This window comes from Cavia porcellus, unplaced genomic scaffold (genome assembly GCF_034190915.1).
Source record: "Cavia porcellus strain 051 isolate PalLab524CR breed Dunkin Hartley unplaced genomic scaffold, mCavPor4.1 scaffold_10, whole genome shotgun sequence".
NCBI lineage: Eukaryota > Metazoa > Chordata > Mammalia > Rodentia > Caviidae > Cavia > Cavia porcellus.
The window spans coordinates 35,055,850-35,079,546 of NW_026947493.1; the positions used below are offsets into that span (position 1 = coordinate 35,055,850).

General features: G+C 40.1%; 1 protein-coding gene across 6 annotated transcripts in view; it reads left to right on the forward strand.

Moving 5' to 3' along the window:
* Cacna2d3 (calcium voltage-gated channel auxiliary subunit alpha2delta 3) overlaps positions 1 to 23,697 on the forward strand; it is an 839,385-nt gene that overhangs the window by 567,196 nt on the left and 248,492 nt on the right. The gene's annotated exons all lie outside the window — the stretch shown is intronic.

The following is a 23,697-nucleotide window of genomic DNA, read 5'->3' on the forward strand; positions in this document are numbered from 1 at the left end:
GTATTATTACACATTTCTCAGGCAACTTTAAAACTTATGTCTCTCTGGCTTACTCTAAACTATTCTTGGTAACGATCAGACTTTTTCTTGTTTTGAATCTGTACTCTCAATACTCTGTACCCAACACAGTTTCCTACAAATGACTGCAGGAATGAGTGAATTGGTGAAATAATCTGCACTTGGGAGCATGACTTTGTTCTTCCGTTAGTTTGCTCTGTTTGCCTAACATACAGCAATTTAGTCCCTTTTTAAGTACCGCCTCCTCTAAGGACCATTCCGTACCCTGGCTCCAAAGCCCAGTTATCATTAACCCCTGCTGCTCCCAAGTTTGTAAGCATCCTAGGGAAGAGTCATGCACAAGTCTCTTATGTCCACTATTTTTGGGGTGACCTAGAGCTGACGCTTTGTAGGTATGTGGTAGGTAGAGAAATAACATAGAGTTATATTACTAATTCTGACAGGTTTAGCACTGAAAAAAATTGTGAATGTCATGACTTTACCACTTAATAACTCCTCACTTGAGAGACACTGTGCTATTTCATGTTTATCCGATCCATCATGATTAAAAACACACAACTGATTTTACATATGGAACCCTGAAACTGGACACACAAACAGTGACACCTCCCAGAGCCTGTGTCTTATTTATCTTTGCATGTGGCTTCCATGCCCAGTTCTGACGTTCACTGTCAGTGAATGATTCAGTGAAAGAGTTCATGAATGTCTGATTTAAGCCCTCCGTCTTTTATTATGTTAGATTTTCAAAATTGCCTATACAGAGACTTGGAAATAATATTAAAAGAACTGTGGTTGTTACTCATTAATTTCAGTTAGTAACAAAAAGGAAGATGGAAACGAAGTTTACTATTTCCACAGGTTTCAAAACTGTACTCTTGTAGTGGGTGTTTCTTTGTACATATATATTTGAGTTTGGTGCTCTGGATACATTTAATACTGTTACCTTCAGTTGCAGATCCATTGTATTCTGAAACAGCCTGTTTGAGTTACTTATGGGTAACAAGCTATCAAGTTAACAGTCTGCTTCTGTTGGCTTAAAACTCCCCTTATCAGCTCAAACTCTGCTTCCTCAAATATTTCAATCCCCCATATAATATCAATTTAAAGCATCATTAGATTAAAAAATCTAAATCCTGTGAACATGTCATTGTTTCTTTAAAATATGAGCAGGAAACACAACTGATTTTTATGCATGAAACTGGATGGTAGCCATTAGAGTGGAGAAAAAAATAAACATATCTCTGCTCTCCCAGGTTTATTAACTGGGGCATATGAATTAAACTGATACAGGACAGGTTAATAGGGTAAAGATTTATGTTATATGCAAGTAGTGGAGTTCATAGCAAAGAAGTAGAAACCCTCAAACTCAGCCTTGGGAGCTTATACAAAAGGTAGTAAATTGTAGAGAAAAAACAAGACAAAAGCGAGGGCCATACTTTGAGGCAGATGGTAGGAAGACAGTAACCTTCATCACAAAATAAACCTTGTGCACAGTGGAATATTTGGAGGTAGCATATGCTGATCCCTTCACTGTTGTTACCTCCCTTTTTCTCCCGTTGGCTTTTGATTGCTTTGTCCCTGATACTGTTAGCAGATTGTTTTAAACTTCCTTATTGGTGGCCATTCTGCTGTATGCTGTGACTTCGTATTTTCTTTTAACTTTTAGCCATCTGGTCATATCTCTCAATCATGCTAACATGTGTGTCATAATGATTCTCAAAAGCTTTTTCTTTTGCTGTGCTGATGTAGGATATTGGTGATTTTAAGGAAGATGGTTTCTCCCTTTAGTAATTCGTTGTCTACCCCTTTCCCATAGTCTCCGGAGGGGAGGATGTTGGTTGATGTCCTCAGTGGCCTGGTGAGCTACAGAATACATGGTCATCTTTAGATGGTGAGCTCACTGTTCAGTTCACTGTCATCCCCACCCCCACTCTGTGCGCCCGTGGCCTTGCTGAGCTGTGTGTGCGGGGGTCCTGAGACAGCACCTGGGCATTTTAGAAGAGGCTTCTCCTTCAAAGCTGTTTGGTGTCTGTTGTTGTGCCAGTACAGCTGACGCTGACTGTAGAAGCCAAGCTCGAGGCTGCCCTCCAAAGTCGCTACCCCTAGACCAGAAAACGTGGCTTCTCTGGTGTTATTAACCAGCTCCCTTCCTTGGGGTACCTGAAGATTTTCCCGTCTAGTCTTGAATACCTGCTTGTATTTATTTTACCTTTTTGTTATAGATATATTGAAGTTCTTCAAAGGGAAGTTTATTTCCCTGAGCACAGCTCAGTCACAGAATGCCTACATGTGATAAATGCTTGGGAAACATGTTCTAATGGATTGCCTCCGTCTCATTTCCGTCACTAAGGCTTTGCTAATGTTCTGGAGTTATTGGAGATGGACACAAATCTGCTTGCACCTATTTCTGGATTGTACTTGATATGCCTTAAGAACAGCAAGGATTGGCAAAGGGCACGATGACCACCTAGACCAGGTCCTAGTAAGGAAAAGCAGACATGGTTTATATGCAGGGCAGGTGTAAAGACAGGAATATGGAAACAAAGTAGCAAGGAAGGAAAAAACAAGCAGTCTTCCGATGTGATTAGATACTTTCCATTTTTAGCCCCATGGCTTAAATTTGCATAATTCCTTTAAAAAGAAAAATTAATTATTTATGACTGTAGCTTTTAACCAAACTGTGCATTTAAAATAATCGCTCTGGGTAATTTAAATAAAATCTTTTCTGTAAACAGTTTATGCTCATTAGAATGAGCAAACTGTTGGTTTATTCAATTAAAAGGACATTATTGCCAGTTTGGATTCTCTGTCTTTTTCTACTTCCAAATAGAGGGCAGTCACATTGAGACAGATGGGTACTAATTAACTTGTCTCAAAAGTAACCAGATTTTGTTTTTTAAAAAAAATTTAAAGAAAATAGACTCTGTAAGCACTTTCAAAGCCCAAGCCACCCTTTTAGACCACTGGAAAGAGATTCTCACCATTTACTCTGACAAGCAGTCAGCACAGAGATAGGCTTATTCCCTTGGAAATGCACGGGACTTCCCCATAAACCCAGCCATCAGTCCAAGAAGATGATTCCTAACCAAGCTGTACTGTGGTGTGATCTATAAAGAATGCAAAAACACAGACTTTGTAAGGTGCTTCTGCAGGTGATCCCTTTCTCTATGCAGATGCCTCCATAGTCTTATGATGACATTGTTTTTTGGTTATTGGTTAGCCCCCTACACATCCATCCCTGCGACACACCCTGGGTCCTAGGACAGCTGGGTGTTTCTGCACTGAAGGGTAAGTAGGCAGCTAATGCCAGAGGTACAGGTTGGATCCCCACATAATGGTCTGATGAGACTGGGTCAGAGGGCTCCATTCAGAACCTTTGATTCGTAAGTGGTGCATGGAATTATTTGGCTCCACAGATCAGAGTCAAGAACCACTACCGTACATAGGTAATATGTTGTCTTAGTGAGTCAGGTCTGTTTGCCTCTGATAGAAACTCAATTTGGCCAGACTTATGTGATTAAGGAGAATCTACTGAATTATAAACCTGAAGAATCCAAGTATCAGTCTACCTTCAAGTGTGGCTGCATCTAGGTGCTCAAATTCTATTAGGAATCTATCTTTTCCATTTCTTGGCCTTGTTTTCTTCAGCATGACTTTACTCTCAGAGGAGTCTCTTCTCTTTCAATGTCAAGATTCTCACCAACAGCTTCAGATTTATATCCTAGCAGGAAAGACTCTGGTTCCTGAAGAAATCTTTTCCTCAGGCTTCTAGTTTGCCTTGGTGCTGACACTCACGTCCTCTGCCACCTGCCCTTCTCTATTTAAACCAATCTCTTGCCAACAAGACAGGGGTTCTGATTGGCCAGGTAGGAATAACATATTTATCTTTGGAGTAAAGTATAGGGAGGGCCATTTCCAGTCCACTGGCAAGATCTGAACTAAGGAGTATCTTTGCCTCAGAGACTAATCAAAGTGCTATTATCAAAAGAAAGAGGAACAGATTTTGTGCATGCTAAAGCCCACCTTTCTCCATTTCTACCTTCCAGATATAACACCCCATGCATCCCAGCAAATCCTGCTACTTTTTTTCCGTACCTGTGGAGAGTTTGTTCAAGCCTGGTGATGACAGATTTAAACATCCAGAGAGATTAAACTGATGTTTCTTAAAAAGGAGAAGATATTGGGGAGTAAGGGAGAGTAGGAGAAAAGACAACAGAAAGATAGAAAATGCCCCTCCATCTCAACCATCCCCAAACCAGTCATTGTGTCTAGGAGGGAATAGATTTGTCATGGTAGCATAAATACATACTTGTTCACCACCTTTTGTCCCCAGTGATGCACTGAAGTGAGAGTAAAGACTGTAACAGGTTTCATTCCTCTACTTTCTTGCTTTTTACAGCTGTTCCGCAAGAATTACTTAAGCTTGTATTTCAACCAACTTTTGTAAAAGTGCCCAGATTTTAGACCACATTCCAGCTACTTGAACCTTGCAAATGTAGACATTGGGATATATTTGTGCTAAATATTTAATAGGTAGATGATTTGCGCTGAGTGACTTGTGCATATCAAATCTTGACCTCACATGTCTTGCAGCGAGAAATAGAGCAGCCGTGGGCCAGGTGAGAGCTGATGTTCTCAGTGAGGACAGGATCCAAGTTCTTACAGCTCTGAGCTAGAACTCTGAAATAGGCAGGACCACACCTGGGTTCCCTCTGTCTAGGTCAGCACCGTGCAGCCACCTGCTTGCCATCCAACCACCTCATTCTCCTGAGGTACAGTGTCCATTCTAGAAAAGGGATCTTGCTCTCTCCTGAGGTTATTTTGCTGATTAATGATCACCGATGCTGTAAAACAGTGGTGTGAAGTAATATTTTAGTATGCTGTGGCAGGACCTTGGACAGGAAACGTCAGCTCAGAAGCTGGGTGACTTGATGGTGGGGTTCTAACATCCTCTGAAGGCATGTTTAGGTACCAGTGAAGTATTAGATACTAGTTGGTGAGCAGGACCTTAGGTGAACGGTCCGCAGAACACCTCCATTGGCCATACCTGGCCGGTTTTCCTGTGTGGTCATTTTGCAGGGATTAGTTTCAGCTTTCTTATGTGTAGGTTTTAAGGCCAAGATAGAAGTGTATTACATTTTATAATTTATTCCTAGGAGTTGTCTGGGGCTGTTGTTCCCATACTCTGTAGATGGAGGTGATTGAAATACAACAGCAGGGGCGTAAACCCCAAAACAGCCCACTATGAAAAGAGCCCACATCTCATAGTGTGGTTGGTGGGGTGGCATAGGAGATACTGTAACCATTTTTGGAAAAAGCAATCTGTCAGAAGAAGCAAATTATACAAACTGGTATCGATTATAAGGATATGATGATGATCCTGTTCCTGAAATAAACAGCTTTTGGTCATGATGTATGATTCTTTTTACACATCGCTGGATTCCATTTGCTAACATTTTTATTAGGGATTTTTGCTTTTATGTTTACAGAGAGCTTTGCCTATAATTTATTTCTTCTTTATGATTTGTTTGTCAGGATTTAATAATGTTGGCCTAGTAAAACAAATGGTTTTTCCTTTATTTTTTAAAAAGTTTTTGTAAGATTTTTGTATTTATCTTTGAATATTTGTTGTGAATATTTGTAGTGAATATAGAATTCACTAATGAAACTGTTTGAGCCTGGAGCTTTCTTTGTGGTGGTTTGTAATTCCACATTCATTTCCTTTCATAGATAGAGTACTATTTATATTTCTTACATCAATTTTCCCAATTTGTGTTATAAGGAATTTATTTGCTTTGCTTGTTATTCAATTTATTAGCACAAAGGTATTCATAATACCCTTTCATTATCTTTTTAATTTTTTTTTAGCTATGGTGATATTCTCTCTCCCATTCCTGATCTTGGCTATTTGTGAACAGTCCATGACATTTTTCAACTGTATTGATATTTTCAAAGAACCAGATTTTGATTTCACTGATTTTACTCTTTTTCTATCTATTTTCTATTGCACCAAGTTTTTTTTATCTTTATTTTCCTCTGATTAATTTGTTTTAATATGGTGCTTTTTCTAGCTTCTCAAGGTGAAGTTTTGCTGAAGGCTTACATTAAGCCTTTCTCTTTTTCTGTTATAAGCATGTAAAGCTGAATGTTTCTTGCTAAGCACTACTTTAACCCATACAGAATCTTGCAATTTCAGTTCATTTCCTTTCTTTTCAAAGTATTTTTTTGGGTACTGGGAATCAAAATATTTTAATATCTTCTGTGATTTTTCAGATTTTATAACTTTGGTATATTTAGAAGTGAAATATTTTTCAAATATTTATGGATTTTGCTAGATACATTACTATTACTTCTAATTTGATTTTTGGGTGTTTGAAGAATATGCCTTATAGGTTTTCAGTCATTTAAAACTTACTGAAGCTTGTTTCAGGGTTCAATATGTGGACTTTATTGGTGGATCTTGTATAAATATTTGAAAAGAATGTGTATTATGCTGTCATCATGTATATTTTTCAATAAGTGTTCATTAACTAAAATGGCTGGTAGTATTGTTCAAGTCTTTTATATCTTTACAGATTTTCTATATAGTTGCTTTATGAATTACTGAGAGAGGATTATTGACATTACCAACTAAGATTCTAACTTTCTCAGTTTTCTTTCTTTATGTATTTCTTTTTTGATTCTGCGAATTTTTGTATCATATATTTGGAATCTCTGTTAGGAGAATATATTAGTCTTGAAGATCCGCATGTCTTCTTGATGAGTTGGTCATCTTCTCTTACAAAATATTTCTGTTTGTTTCTGGTAGTATTTCTTGTCCTGAAGTCTATTTGGTGTCCAATTTTTTGTTTGATATTGTTATACCAATAGCTATCCTGAGGTTTCTCATCATCATTCTTCTGTTGTATATGTGTTTTCTATTCTTTTCCTTTTAATCAACTTATCTTTTCATTCAAAGTGTAGTTTTTTAAATAATATATAGGTAAATTTTCTTTTACTTTTTATCCAGCCTCAAAATTTCTCCTGTTGAATTCATCTGTTTAGACCATCTACCTGCAATGTGATTATGTTATTTGTTAAATATATTATACTGTTATAAGAAGATAGAGATATACACATATATTATATATTTTCCATAAGTTTATCAGAGTGTTATAGGCAAGTATGTATTTATATATAATGTATATAGCTGTATACAAATTGTGTACACATACATTATAGAACATATATACATATATATACATTCTGTTATTTTTCTTAAGTTTATCATATTGTTGTAAATGACTGTTACATATGTATATATACACACATACACAATACATATAACTACATATGTAAACAGCATGTTTGTGCAAGGACACATCATTTATATCTAATGATTACATGCACAAACACACATACACAAATATATGTATAGCTTTGTATTCCACTCTTTTACTCCCTGCTTTCTTGTGACCTGAGTGGATATATTCTGTTTCACCTGTGGCTGGTCTGGGAGCTGTGTATGTTTGCTGTGTCTTTTGAGTGCTTGGTCTGATGTTACCTGCTTGTGCCTCACTTCTCATGTCTATTTCCTTCACACGGAAGCATCTTGCAGCACTGAGCCTCCTATGCCTGTTTCTATCCTTCGTGCCATTGTGATCAGGGGTTTTACTTGCACATATGTCAGAAACTCTACAATGTATTGTTTCTATTTTGCTTAAAACAGTTTTAAAATGAGACAAAGTTCTATTTACCTACATATTTTCCATTTCTGGAACTATTTATTCTTTTGTATAGATTCAAGCCTCCATCTGGAATTATTTTTCTTTAACATGAAGAACTTCCTTTAATCTTTCCTATAGTGCAGCTCTATTGGCAATGAATTGTCTTGATTTTGGGGTCTGTAAACATTCTAATTTTGCATTTCTCAGAAGCAGAATTTTCACTGGATGCAGAATCTTAGGTTTAACTGTTTTCCTCATAGCACTTTGAAGTGGCTGTTCTATTGTCGTCTGGCTTGCATTGTTTCTGATGAAAAGTCAGTGGTGATCCTTACCCTGCAGTGCTGTGCCTAGGTGCTCTATTTCTCTGGCTTCCTTGGGATTGCATTGTGATGATTAGTTTTTGGCAATATTATTATTAACTCCCATGACACTTTGGCTTATTTTTGTATAAATTTCATTTGGATTGCTGTACTTACAATTTTTTTTTTTGAAATTTGCGTTATTTAGTTATTACTTCAGGTATTTTTTCCTGTAGTTCCCTTGATCCAAATTTTTCTGGAATTTCAATTACATGTATATTCATATTATCATACTAGTTACTGAAATCTTTTTCAATTGCTTGTTTATTTTTAACCTATCTTTGCTTGAATTTCTATTACTTTTATCTGACAAATCTTCCAATTCACTGTTCATTTCTTCTACAATGTCTAAACTACTGTTAAATCTATACAATGACTTTAAACATTACAAAATACTATGTTTTTCAAATCTATGATATTTTGTTTTGATTTTGGTTTTCACTGAGTTTTGGTTCTGATTTAAGTTTGTTTTTCTTCACCATGTTCATGTTATCCTTTATATCTTTTGTATTTCATGGTTATTTTAAATTCTATATTTGCATATTTTACTGTTTTTGATGTATATTACGTGTTGATTGTGTTCCCTTTTATGAATCACATTATTTCTGTTTTCATATCTGTGATTTTTTGTTAGATTATGAGCAAAATGATGTGGTGATGGTCATTATGTGTTTTACTCTATATATTCTGTTGTATTACTTTAAGAAGTATAAGTTTAATTCTAGCTGTCAGTTAATCTATTTAAATATCTCCAGGCTTTTCAAAGTTTGATTTTAACCTTTTATTAGATAAGCATAAGGTTCTTTTCACTCCAGCCAGATTAGGCAAATCTAAGGCACAGCAATTTTCAGATTTGCACTGAATATCCCAGTGTTTATCAAAGCATTCTACCCTGGCTGGTTGAATTTGTAAATTCATAGCCATGTTTCAGTTTGTGTTTCTATTTTTGGACAGGCTCTTGCTGTGTGATTCAGACTAGCCTTGAACTCACTATATACACTATGTAGCCCATGCTGGCCTAAAGTTATCAACCCTCATGCCTCAGCCTCCCAACTGCTGAGATTTCAGGCATGAACCACCACACCCAGCTTAGTCCTCACATTTTAACCGACCTTCTTTCTGGGAACAGACAAAATAAACCTGAAGCAGAATGCTACTCACTGTTAGCAGGCTTGGAGAGGAAAATCTCTCTTCTCATCTACTGGCAAGCAGGCTGCTCAATTTTCATGTTATTTTATATCCCCTTTATTAGACCTTACTAGGTTACCCTAAAGTTTTGGAGATAATGCTAATTGGGTTATATGAATTGTTTGTGTTATCAAGGCAAAAATCCAGCTCCAGAAGCCTCAGTTTCTCATCTGTGGCGTGTAGGAGTAGATGATCCTATTGGAACTTGGAGTTATCTTGGGAATTTTGCCTGAGCATGCGTCATACTCCTTACCTCCTGGCCTGCTAGAGTAAGCATTCAGCACTGGCAAGCTCTCACTGTTAATCAGAATATCTGGTCTTGATGGAGAAATTCTCAAGGAGAACTAACATCTTGCAACATATGATTTTGGTAGTTTTTTTCCCTGACATGGTAAACATAAAATATAGCCACTAAAGGACTGAGGCAAAAACAAAATGTGAGAGAAGAAAATATTCAAACGTGTTTTTCATAGAGAAGAACTTTTCTTAGACTGGAATCACATGTTTCCAACTGGGATAAGAAAGCTGAGAATTTCCAGAAGAATTTCTTAATGAACATGGACAAAAAATGATCTACCAGTCAGAGCTCAAACCTCCTCCTTCTACTGTCTGTCTCATATATGCACATATGGGCAATACAGGTCTGATGGATAAAAGAATTACATGCCTGCTTGCCTTTAACAGCTTTGTCTTTCAGAGAAGGCAGAGAATAATAGGATCACAATGAACCTTTGCATTTCAGCTACAGGTAGAAATAGAGGTGAAAGCAGAGGTAGATAGAATCTGCTTCATTTCATCTGTTGTTTCTAGAGTAGTAGAGATACTGCTTCTCAGGAAACACTCCACCAGAGCTGTCTTCTGAATTTGTCCCTAACCAGTTTTGTGCCAAAGTTGGCCTTTCAATGTGTCATTCTTTCAGATGACCTCAGGAGATAAACTCTTTCCATCTGAATGATGCTGTCTGTTTTGAAGACAGTCATTTGATGTGTACTGAAATGAGATAGAGTGCCTGGGCATCTTTGTGTCTCAGGTAGGTTCTAGATCAATAGGAGGCATCAGGTTGCCTTTTTACTCCTGACTTTTCCATGCACTGGGGCCGTGTTTCCCAGGGATGCCTTTGGTTGTGTTCAGAAATGATCTGTGATCATTCATTGATTCTGGAAGAACACACTTATCAGCTTGACATCTGCCCTGCCATGGCTGACCTCAGTGGCACTGTGTCATTTAGTTACAGAAATCCATGTCACTGTGATTGACTGCCCTCAGGAAAGCCTCTCTCTCAGAACTGCTATTTTGAGAGGATTACAATCCTACCACAGAATCTGAGGACAGTGTTCAAGGATGATGGAAAATATGACAGTCTTGAATGATTTTTTGATCCATTTTACTTTGGCAAGTTCTTTTTTGCCCTGTGACATGAACTATGATAAAAATACAAAATTTATCCTACTTACTGTGTAACTCCTTGCATCTCTGATTTCCCTAAAAATGAACCCCCTCACGTTTGCATGCCTTTTTATCATTATTTCAGTGGCTCCATTATGAAGTCTTGGGTGTTTTTAGCACAGTGGTTTAGCACTCATCTAGGCCCTTTGTTCTCAGAAATCTTGTAATAGCATTGTGGTATTCACTTTGTAAGCTAAAACATGACTATGCAAATGTAAAACTGTGCCTCTGCTTAAATAAAAATGAGTAACACAAATAAAGATTCAAACGTGCATTCCCAAAGGTTCTTTATGAGATCTTTGGAAGATCTGCTTTGTGTGCTCTCCTTTCCTTCTGGGAGTTTCCACATACTTGAAAAGCCCAACTTGGAAAGTCCCATGAAATATTATACTTAAAATACTGCTCACTTCCACTACTGTATTATGAAATTATCAAACATTATCTGTTTCGGAAAATGTGGAGAAGCTTCGCCTCTTTTTGAGCTTCAGACTTCTTGCATTTACACGCAGCTCTCCTACATAACTGGCAAACAGAGAATGATGAAATAATGAGATTTCGTATTCAGATGATGTCATTCTTTATCAATTATAGCCACTCATTCGCATTACAGAAACATAAGCTGTACCGGCTGGGACAAGGGCTTTCTTACTGAATTCTGACTCAGCTTTTCATAGAAAGTGTGGCACTTGGTGAGACGTGGGATCACGACCTTAACGTCATTGCTAGTCATAATGAAGAGTTACAGAGGTTTGTGACCTCTGACCAGTGGTCTGCACTGAAGTCCTGTCCACATGGTTGGGGGCAGCGAAGTGTTGTTTCCCTAAGGCAGAGTCAGGTAGATAAACAGCAGACCCACGCAGTAGAGACAGCGCCCTGCAGAGAGGCACGGTCCGGGGATAAGAGATGTTCACTCATCCCTCACCCTCCAGGTCTTTGACTGCAAGCTCTGTCTTGGCAGTGCTTCCTGTCTCGTTCACCCAGCGTGAGACATGAGCATTTTTGCCCTCGTCTCCGGTACTCACTGCCTCAGTCCTTGCTTATACCTCCTGCATCTTCAAGTTGCCATTCCTTTAAAGGAGAAGTAGTAACGTACTTTAAAGTTTCCATCAGGAATTTAACATGTACATTTTAACTGTACCACTATTTCTTGTGAGTTATTATTGATCTTATTTAGTGCTCTGATTACGAAATTGCTAAGGGTTTGAACTATCTGCCCTAACCCTATTTATTCCATTAATCCTGCTATTTTTCATCTGCAATTTTATGGAAAGTAAAGTTTCTTAGCGATACGCGTCACATCTTAGCAGAAACGTTGGCAGTTGTGCTTGTTTCAAGCTACAAGTTTGGTTTTGTATCCCAGTCACTGTGAAATGTAACTTAACAGGTTGCTTGCTAAAAAATAGAGCACCACCAACATTATGCCACACACTCTGTAAGTTCAGTTTGCTTTTACCTTCATTATTTGCTTCATTGCTATTTTCCTCTGACACATACTATACATGTCCTGCACACATGGAGGGAACTGGAGGTTTAGTCACAAGTGAATGAACAGTGAACACGCTTGTGAGTTGGTATAGGGGTATCTTTTGGATCATCTTTTTGGGGGACCCTGTATGTATTTCTACCTAAGTTGCGACACAGATTTCCCAGTGGTCCAACAATTTCATACATCTCTGCATATTCTCTTTGGAAGACATTTGTTGAGGAAAGTAGTTGGTTTCACCACAGCCTTGTGAGTTTTAATTGCTTTTCCTCCAAGGACTTTTTTACATCTCCTTTTGGGGTGGGTGGGAACTCGTTCATCCAGTTTAGAGGATTTCAAGTTCTTTGGGTCCCTTGCCCCTTGGTGAGACTCTTGGGAGGACTGTTCTGGCTATTGCTGACGTTCCTGGCTTTCTGTGTCTAGTCTGCCAAACAGGTTCTGTGCGTTTAGGCAACAGATCTCATGTCTTTCCCCAGTGGTTGCAGATTCAAGTGACAGGAAGCTAACAAAAGCATCATGCTTTGCTCTGCTGTGCCCTGTTGGTACCGCTCTTCCTGCACATTCCTCCCTCCCCTAACCTTCTCCCACAGCGTCTCCTTATATGGCCCTGAGTTGGCTCCAAGTTCATCATCTCAGAGGAATTCCATGACATGCATAAATTATGAAATATTTTTTCAAATTAAATTTTAATTAAAACCAGCAGTTTAAAGCATCCAACTGGAAGCAGTCACAATGTTGAAAAGTGACACTGGTAGGGTGGGAGTTCATGAGGAGGTCTGGGTGGATTTGCATCCTGTTCAGATCATTCCAGAATGAAAGCTGCAGAAAAGAGCTTCCTTCCCCAGCAGACCCGCCTTCCTTTGCACGCTAACTTCCACCAATTGCTTTGTGCCTCGTAGCCCCTGGACTGCTGTGCTGACCACTGTGATCTCCAAACAGGAAACACAAAAGCATCATGATGGTAGTTTTATCTGGACTTTGCCAAAGTTCCATTTGGTTCTACCCACCCATGTTCGCACAGAGAACTGGCAAGACTTCAGGCTCCCCACATTGCCAAGACTCTGATTCAGATCACTTTTCAGCAGGATGGATGACCACCCAAAATAAGGCTGAAAAATGACAATTTTAATTGAAACCTTATTTTTCCAATACAACACAGAGCAAGCCTGATGAGAAATGACTTCTTATTGTGAGAATTTTCAGAACATTACAACAAGCAAAATGTCTGGGGCTTTCCACTGTCAATAGACCTAGCTATATGTAATGTGAGAATTACTTGGTCTGCCCATTAATAATCCACATTTTCCAGATATCCCCCAAAATGTCGTACATTAAGTGAATAATTTATGCGGATATGCCTTTCATTTAGGCAGGTCTCCACTGTTAGAATAAAATCCCTGGATCTTTTCATGTAAAATGTTTAAAAATCTGACCTTTAGATATGAGTTCATTTCTCTTCCTCCTAAGTAACCCAGCACTGCTTATGATGGGCAGTATGACATCCTCTGGAGACCTACAGCAGAGCTGGCCAGTTCATCACTCAGGAATCCTGAAGCTTAATATTCTCTCTCTCACTTTAATTTATTTGAACCATAAGAAAGGCTCATCCATCTAATCTGTGTTCAAAAATTACAACAAGATCTTTAAAGATGATACATAGTGTTGGCTTGGGGAAGTGGTGATCATCATCACAACAGAACTTTGTTCAGAGGGTAAACGGAACCAACACCATTTGGGCCGAAATATGCAGTGCATACATTACTAGAAATGTAGGTTCTGAAAAAGTGGAGATTGTATAGCAGTGTAACTACAAAGATGTTTACCATAACAGCATTCATCTTAATGACAAGACAAAAATGGTTTATCAATAAGGAATCCATAATTTGTTCTGTATTTAAATAATTTGTACCCCATGCAGTTATCTAGCATGATGTTATTGAGATCAACAATGATTAGTACCATCATAGATGACTTTTAGTCTGTTCTTTGGTCTGGATTTAACATTTTATTTTCTACAAGGAACATTCATTGCCGATGTTCTGGAAATACTTTCAAAAATACATGCACTACAAAGAAGACTGTTTTTTTTTAAAGACAAAAAATAAAAAGTATCAAAGCAGGCTAATAGGACAGTAACAATAATTGATATTTTGAATATTGTTACCTTCATAGTAGTTATTTAGAGCACAAGACATAGGCTTGAAATATTATCCAGATGATATTAGCACAAATCTTTTTGTTTTCAATGAACTAGGAGAAACTAGCTGTATAACTATCGTAACTATCTTGGTGGATATATATATATATATATATGTTTTGTTCCTTTTCCCTTCCTTCCTTTCTCCTTTTACCCAACCCAATTTCGCTTTTTCTTTTGAACAGCTTCTTCCCAATTCACAAAATCTATTGTCAATTTTGGGTCTTATTTACTTACTCAGTTTCTAACAACAGGCAATATGATGTTTACATATCTAGGTCTGATTTATTTCACTTATGAATATGCTCTTGAGTTGCAAAAATTTACCTATAAAAGTTTTAAGCTTATCCTTTTTATGGCTGAGTAGTATTCCATTGTATATTTTTAAAAACCATCTTTTTTATCCATTCCTTGGTTGATGGGCATTTGTGTTGTTTCCAAGATTTAGCTATTACAAACTGTGCTGCTAATAAACATGATGGACATATTGCTGTGGTGTGATGTTTTTAATTCTTCTGGGAAGATACCCAGAAGGGGAATAGCTGGTGAAATTCTAGTTTTTTAATGAATATTCACATGTAAGTATCATAAAATCAAGCAAGACTGTTGGTGAATGGGAAGTAGAAGACAAATAAATGAAAACAAAAAGAAAGATAATAAATTTAAGTCATTATAGAAAGAGAAAAGAAAGAGTAAAAGAGAGGAAAGAGACTAAAAAATAGAAAACAGAGATAACCCTAAAAAATAAAACAAGACCAAATTAAACTAAGTTTTAAAAAGACCTCCATAAGACTGAAAAAGGAAGACCAATTAAACAAACAGAAAAATAAATGAAGGAAAATTCCTCTGGTGTTTGCCATTCTGTGGAAGGTCCAGGTATGATCTTAGCAATGTGTTATACAGCCAGTCAGTTTTTCTTTTTTTGTACCAGGGATCAAACTCATGACCTCACTCTTGCCAAACAGGTGCTTATGCTGCAGAGCTAAATCCTCAGGCCATACTTCAGTTTGTTTTGCAGTAGGATTTGTGCTGGGTATAGGACTGACCTTGGCCTCTGAAATGTGTGGGTTAGGGTTGGTATCTTGTTGCCAGGGTCCCCCCACCCTGTGTGTGTGTATATATATATAGTGGTCCCACCTGTCCCCTTCTATTCCACCCGTCTGTGTGCTCAGAGCACAACACTGTAACTTACCAACTGCTGGTGTGTGTGGACGCCTGGGGTGGGCCAGCTGCATGGGTCCTGGAACTGCTGCTTTTGCTCCTGGTGCCTTGCTAGGTCACTGGGAGCCAAGAAGAGTCTTTTTACCCATCTTTTGTTTTCTTTTAAAAATACTGTCAGTAAAAAAAGAAGTTTAAATTCTACCTACATGTGAAACAAAATGTTGAGAAATCACTATTAAATTGTGTATGGTCTGGTAAGATAATATACAGTTATAAAGCAAAAACATTTGGAAAACAAGCGTACCATGAATTTTTCCAACAGAGTTTGAAGGACTTACAGAGATGAGAAAGAGAGAGAGAGAGAGAGAGAGAGAGAGAGAGAGAGAGAGAGAGAGAAGGAAGGAGGGAAGGAAGGAAGGAAGGAAGGAAGGAAGGAAAGAAGGAAAAGGAAAGGGAGGGAAGGGAAGGGAAGAGAAATAGAATGGAAAGGAAGGAAAAGAAAGGAGAAACTTCGGATGAGAACTTGCATAACTTTAAAGCAGAAAAATGAGCTATACTTATTTCTTTCTATTGACCCTATGTTTTCTCTTGTCTTCTCCTCTGTTGTCTTGCCTGTCTCTGCTTCCTCTTCCTCGTTACCTCTACCCCCACCCACAGAGCTTGGTTGCAGCGTGAGCCTAGGAAGGTCACTCCAGTCCATCAGGGACCCTAGAATGAGAACAGAGCACTCAGGCCTAAAGAATGCATGTGGAGAAGAGGAGGCAGTCACCTGACACCCCTGTGAGAATCAGGGCATGGGAGGAGGGGGGAATGTGCAGAGAAGGCACCCTCTGTGCCCTGGGTAATCCTGCCTTATCACAAAGACCAGGGTAGCTTCAGACTTTGGGAGAAATAGTATCCCCTCAGGCACAGTGTTGGAAATCTTTTGAGGAAATTACGTCTGACTGTTTTTGATGCTGAGCAGTTAATGGAAACCTTTTGATGAATCTCTCAATGTGGGTACAAGTAAAATCTACATGTGTATCTAGTCACGGTCAGCTACAGATTGCTGTAGGAACAATGAGAAAACCTGAATTCATTCAAGATGTCTCAGTGCTCTTATGAAGCTGGAAGCTGCCACAGGCTGAGTGCCATGGATGGAAGGAGGTTCCGTGTGGCTCTGTGGGCACTGAGCTCTGTAGATCTCACTGCTGTTCCTTCAGTGTACTGGGCTAACTTTCAGGCCTAGATAGTGATCCCTCTCCAGCTGTTCATCCTCTCAAATGGAGTCATTTGGGGTTCTTTTGATAGAAGCCCTGACTCTGCAAGGCTGGGTCACATATTCACCCTGAGTTGCTTGTGGTAGCCAGGGAAAGTGCTGAGTTCTGGTCATTGCCCCCCTCCTGGGGTTTGGTCTCTGACTCAGAGCTTGAGGACACTAGGAGAGAAGGAGGTTGGACAATGACCACAGAGAGTTATGTTCTGTCTAAGTCACGCACTATCTAATAGACCTTATCCAGGCATTACTACTGTTTTACACAATTCAGTTTCAAGAAATGGAGACCACCCTGGAGTTCCATGGATGCCAGACGGTGAGTTATTACTGTCACTTCTCACACACTATTCAGTTTTAGTCAACCCTGAGAACTTTGCAGGTTGCAAGATCCAGGGTAAAAAACATCAACCAGTTGTATTTAGTCTGCACATTAATCCCATGAAATTGTGTCGTTGCTGTAATCCTACAGAGGTGAAGTCCAGAGCCCAGAGAGGACATACTGTTGTCCATGGCCTCTTGGCTAGTATTGGGAAAGGTACTACAGACCTGGTTTGCAAGACTCTAAGGCCTCCTTCCTCCCTGCTTGCTTCTTTCTTCCCTTCTTCCTGTTCTTTTTACCTCATCTCCCTTTCTCCTTCCTTCCTTAGGTTTTCTTCCCTTCCTTCTTTCCTTTTCTTCCATTCTTCCTTTTTCCTCCTCCCCTTTATCTTTTGTCATCTCTTCCTTTTCTCTCTTTCCTTTTCTCTGCCACTCTCTGACAGATATGTACTGTACTGTTACCCAGAACCAGGCACAGTCCTTGGTGCTGTAGTTAGATATCACACCTTGATGTATCTTGAATCCTTACATAGAGATAAGTAAGCAGCAAGCTTTTCAATGCAGTACATATAATGCAGAATAAGTAGACTGATGGAGAAGGACACTCACGGTGCAGATGAGGACTCCCATCAGAAAAGGTGTGATCAGAGCCCATATCTGTTGATGAGGACTCATATGGGTGGGGGACAGAGCACCATCCAGTCAAAAGAAAGAGCAAATGAATTCTGTAGGGAGAGTGGGTTGGCAGAGTGGCAGGCTGGTACTTTAAGATCATTCTAGATGCAGTGTAATGAAACGATTGGGGGCAGGAGCAAGTGGGGAGGTCAGGTGAACAGCAGTGGTGGCTTGGCACTGCCCAGTCTCAGCTCCTCTGAGAGCGTCTCTTCCTTGGCACGAGTTACATTTTGAGCTAGTCTATAGCTCTCCTCTTACACGAAGAGCTGGCACCGTTAGCCACTTGGCTCCATGAAGAAGAATGAAAGATTATAAATATAGGCATCCATAAGTAACAAAGGCAAACATGAGGAACCTTTGCAGTGAGTAGGAATTTATCGTTCATTCATAAGCTCAAGGCAGAGGGCCAGTCCTACAAATGGATAAACATGTGTAGGCCCAGCTTTTTATTTTTGCATTACACATTTGGCAGGAAAAATGCTTTGTTTCCCACTTGATCTTTACATATTTCCTGATGAAATGTGTTGTTTTGATCAATAGATCTTTAATTGGAGTTTTATTTTTGAAAGAGTCCACTCAACTTTGCAATGTCATTGAACTAGAGGGACGAATGTTCCCTCGCTCACCCCTGTGGCTCTGTGTGCAGTTATCAGAGAGAAATACAGTGAAAGAGAAGAGCTGGCAGAAAAACCTTCCCAGCCTGCTCAGGAACTGTGTCTTTCTGAAACACCTTTGTTATCAAGCATCGGGACCTCATTGACATGGGACGTCCTACTGCTTCCCTGTCCCTTCTTCACTGCCTTCTGCCACCACACAGGCGTCTGACTTTTGGACAGCCACGCAGTTTGGTCCTGAGACAAGCGTTCTTCCTGTGTTTGCCCATTTGATGACCTCCTTGTCCACATGGACCATGAACAAGTCAGACCTTCTCCCTGTACTCAAGCTCCATATGCCCAGCTCCCTGCCCCACCAGCAAACCTAAGAGGGACTTTAAACTTCTGTCAGTTGTAGATCTAACTGAACTTTGGGTGTTTTTCTTTGAATACACTTTTTCCGCAGCCACCCTCTCTGTAAGTGGCAGTTTTATGTTTGCATTTAGCAAGGCCAAAAACCTCATGATATTGCTCCTCTCATATCATTATCCAGTCTATTATCTCTATTCTCAAATCCAACAAGAAACAGACGCTGCTGGCTGGCTCTGTCTCTCCTCTAGCACCGGGGTCCCCTTTCCCAACAGCTCTTAGCTGATCTCAGTAGCCAAGCCTTTGACCTTCTCAAACCCTGGCTTTGCTGCTGTTGGCCTCCAGACCTTAGCGTTTCACCACCTACGAAACTGGAGTCATGGTACAATTTGCCTAATAAAACTAACACGTTTTCAAAAAGTTCATATAGGTAAGACATTTCCAAGGTTGGGTATCAGCACAGCAATCAGAATAACTGCTGTTACTGCTGTCCTCAGCATCCTGTGCTTGGCTTCCATCCTGTTTCCTCAGAGGCCAGAAAGAGTTCTAGGGTACTAGCCGTAAAGTCTACCTTTCTGGCAGCAGAATGGAAGGAAGCCTTTTAAGAACATGGACCCATGAACTGATAAAACCGTATCCACGCATATCTTGTTGACCACAGCGCATTTAGCAACATGTATCTCTAATAGGGTGAATTGTCTGAGCCTGGGTAAAAGTTGGATTTCTGTTGCCAAAACAGAAGGACAGATGGTGGTACGGCAACGGGCGGCAGCTGTGCCATGAATGGAAGGGAGGTTATTTTAGGAGAACTCGGGAGGAGAGTTTGTGACCTGAGAGGTTGGGTCAGGGTTTTTTGGGTCGGTGAAAGCTGACTGGAGAAGGAAATGTTTTCCAGGCAAACAGGCGGGAATTTGAGGAGGAGTTTTAAAATGAGACAGGAGCAGGCATGGGTGCTCTGCTGGGGAGGAGTGGGAGGTGTCATGCTGCATCAGACACTGTCTGCTGAGAAGCATGGCGTGCTCCTTTTAGACTCCCCATAGGGAGCCAGACCAGGGCTCCTCACTGCCTCTTCCTGCGATGGGCGGCGCTCCCTGAGAATGGCCTTCAGGGTCTCCACATCCTTTAGGATCCTGGGGACGGAGCAGATATGGACAAGACAGAGACTTGACTTTTACCCTGATCTTGAGCATTCCCTTTCTTGCAACCTTGATGATGCACTTGGCCGTCCTAAACATCTATTTCCTGAGCCTTAAACAGAGAAGTACGTTACTCACTGACCCCGAGAGGCACTGTCAGACCGAAAGAGCTACAGCTGGCATTGAGCCACGTTCCTGGCCTATGGTGAGCCTTTAGTAAGCAGGACTGTTACTGTTATTCCCTTTATCCATCCCTTTCCTCTCTTTTATTCTCTCCTGTGTGACGCAGGCTCAGGCTTTTGTGTTTTAAAATGATGTGTCCTCTGAAGTATATCCACATCTGAGTTTCTGAGCGAACCACAACTGCTATCTACTTACCAATCTTCAGGAAAATGGTTGGAAAAAATGTCTAGACACAGTTGTTTGTGGGATCATATAATTCAGGGCCTTCAGCTTAAAAGAACTAAGACCTTTGGGTCAATGAAATGGACCCAGAGAGGCAACATTGGTCGACCATTGCCTGACAAAGCAACTTGGAAGAAAATGTCTCTACTCTGTGGAAAGAGCAGTCACCTCAGCTCAGTCCCTGTGGGGATGGGAAGTCCTCAGACAGGCTGTGTGCACACCTCTGTGAGTCAGTGAGAATCTTACACACCCAGAGGCCTATGGCTGGCAGATGGAAGTCTGAGAGACACACTTCGGTCCCAGAAGAGTGTTTGCTGCAAGCAGCGAGTGTGGGTTATAGCATTGGAGGGGCATGGCCTGCTACAAATTCAAGATAGTTACTCCATTTACCTTTCCTTGGTGTCAGCCCTGGCTGGACCTTAGTCATAAGGTCCCTGGCTAGCAAGGAGGGCACCAGTCTCAGAGTCAAACATGTCAGATGTACCTGCGGGGCATGCAGCTTCTCTGCTGTCATAGAGTTTGTGGTGTGGCAGGGGACAGAGACATTACACAAATAAACTATGTGGCAATTACAGATGTTTTCTGAACTTCAAAGAAAAATGAAATAGGATTTTGAGAGTTCATGTCCAGAGCTATGTTTTGCCGTCTCGTTTCTTAACAAGTGGTGCTGACTGGCTGTAGTATTCTTTCCAGTGAGACTCAGGCAGGCTTTGGGATCCCTGACACTGCCTACAGACAGCCATCACTAAGCAGAGTCGGTTCTGAGTCAAAACGCATGGGTCATCTAAGATGTGACCAGCCACAGGCCCTCACCCACCCTTCATCTTCATAGGTGCACCCTGGCCAAAAGTTAGAGGCCGTTGCCCCAGGACTCTAACCCTGGCCAAGTGAGGGCAAGGGGCCCTGTGTCTGGCTAGTCTGGCTTCCGGTTCAGGGCTCTGCACACATGGAGGTTAGATGCATGTTGTGGCAAAAGAACTGACTTCCAAGCAGTAGCATCTGTGGCTGCAGACGATCTGCTCTAAATTTGTTATATTCTATTCTGAGGCTCCTTCTCCAGGACCAACCTGTTTAGGACATCGTAAGCTATAATTTACATGATTTCAAAGCTCCAATAGAAAAGTTCCTCTTTGTTATCATGAGTGACTTCTTGGGGAAAATACATGTTTTGTGGGGAGTTTGAGGCTAGTCTTAAACTGAGGACATCACCACAAGGCCTAGTCTTTCATTTTCCTTCCCAGGATTTCTTCTCATGTGCTTTAATGGGTGAGTCTTTTGGTGTCTTGTTTCCTGCTTAACCAAGATAAAACTTGAGAGAGAGGGAGGGAGGGAGGGGGAGAGAGAGAGAGGGAGTGAGGAGGGGAGAAAGAGGAAGACAGGGAGGAGGGAGGGAAAGAGGGAGAGAGGGAAGAAAAGATAGAGAGAGTCAGACAGACAGAAACAGAGACACAGAGACAGAGACTGTGCTATCTGAGGCCTGTGGAGTCTGACAGTTGGTAGGGAATTTAATTTTGGTATTTATTCTGTAATTTATCAGACATCTGTAATTGTCATGGCCCCCTGTGTGGTTCATATGACATAACCGTGTCTTGACACAAATGTTTTCCTAAGGAAACATGCATTTTTCATGCCACAGTGTTCCTGCATCCAAGGTTTATGTTGTGTTGTGTAAGAGATGTTTAATATTTCAGAAACTTTTCTCTAAGTGATTCCTCATTGTAGGCTCAGTTTTTCCCCTTTTGATACATTTTTCTTGAACTCCCACAAAGCCCTGGAGAAATTTGTGAACTTCCTTTATGAATATTTGTAGCCGTAACTAGGAGAAGAAAAAAAAAATCACAAAAATACGTTTACTTCCCTGTCTTCTGAAACGGGAAGACCACTTTGGGAGGGAACTGTCAGAAGTGGAGATTTAAGGTCAGAATCTGTGTTTCAAGGACACTCTCAGTGGCACTTTGGAAATGCCTCTGAAATTCAAGACATTTTCTTTCTTTAGTTTACCCCTTTATTGTCCCAGGGCAAGGAGCTGGGCAGGTTTGCAGGGGCGCTGATCTTGGTGCAGGTGAGAGGTGATGCTCTTCCCAAGGACCAAGGATGGGAAGACAGAACTTTCTAACGGGGACCCTGAGATATCTGATTTAGTTATCTTGTATCTTTTAGTACTTCTAATTTTATAATATCTAAACAAAGAAGGAAAAATAGTCTTTAGCAACAATTCTCAAGTGGTTGGGGTTTCTATTCATGTGAGTTAAGTTGAATTTGTACATTCTAAGGTCAGACAATTCAGAACTACAATTTATTACCTATGGGACATCATATAATTACTTTAAGTGCTATTTTTTATCTGTGACATGGAAGTACCTCACATGAGTTGCTATGATTTAATGGGATAATATAAACAAAGGATCTACACACAGTATTAAGGATGACTAGTTCATCCTTGATAAATGCTAGTCTCTGTGTTGACAAGTTAAGTCTTTGTAATTATGTAATTCTTGGTTTGGGAATTTAATCCATGGATAAGGCTAATTCTTTTCTAGATTAGAAAAATGCTTTCCAAAGCATGGCATGTATAACGGCAGTCACAACATAGCGACCTAATATCTCAGCAGAGCCGAATGGACAAATATATCTCATGAATGTTCGTCTTTTCTACATACGTATTAATTTCAGTTTCTTGTATATACATTGGGAAAGCGGTTATTTTTTATTTTATGGATTGATTATCTTTTCTTTTTTTTTACAATATCAGCTTTACTTTATTATAGGCACAAATCTCTGTTCAGGCTCCTTTAACCACCAATAAAGGAAATAGTTAATGTGTTGCAAAGCATGGAGAATTGACTTTAAAAACAGAATCTTGCCTTTATGTACAGCAGGATTTCCAGCCTCAGCACCACTGACATATGTGCTGGGTAATTCTTTGTCATGGAGATGTCCCATGCACAGTGGAATGTTTTGCAGCACTCCTGGCCTCTACCCAGGAGAGGCCAATAACTCTCTTTTCCTTTCCCTACACCCCTAGTTAGGACAACCTCAGATACCCCTAGACAGCTGTCCCCTGGCTGAACACTGCTGTCCAGGAGGAAGCAGGAGTTGAGGCATAGATCTTTTTCTGTGAGCCACTGGACAAAAGATCTTGAGGGCCTTCAGCTTTATAGGAGGTCACCAAAAGGCACAAAGCGTGTGATTCCCATAGCACCTGTTGGGAAACTCACAATCTGTTGATAACCAGCAATTCAGAGAGCAGATCAAATAATCATCACTATAGCTTTACTTGGAAAAATTACTTGTGTTTAATTTTATTTCATTTTTTTTTCTCTTCATTTTGGTTTTTGCACTTGCTAATGCTGCAAAATGAAGTGTTACAGTTAACCTTGACTTCTAT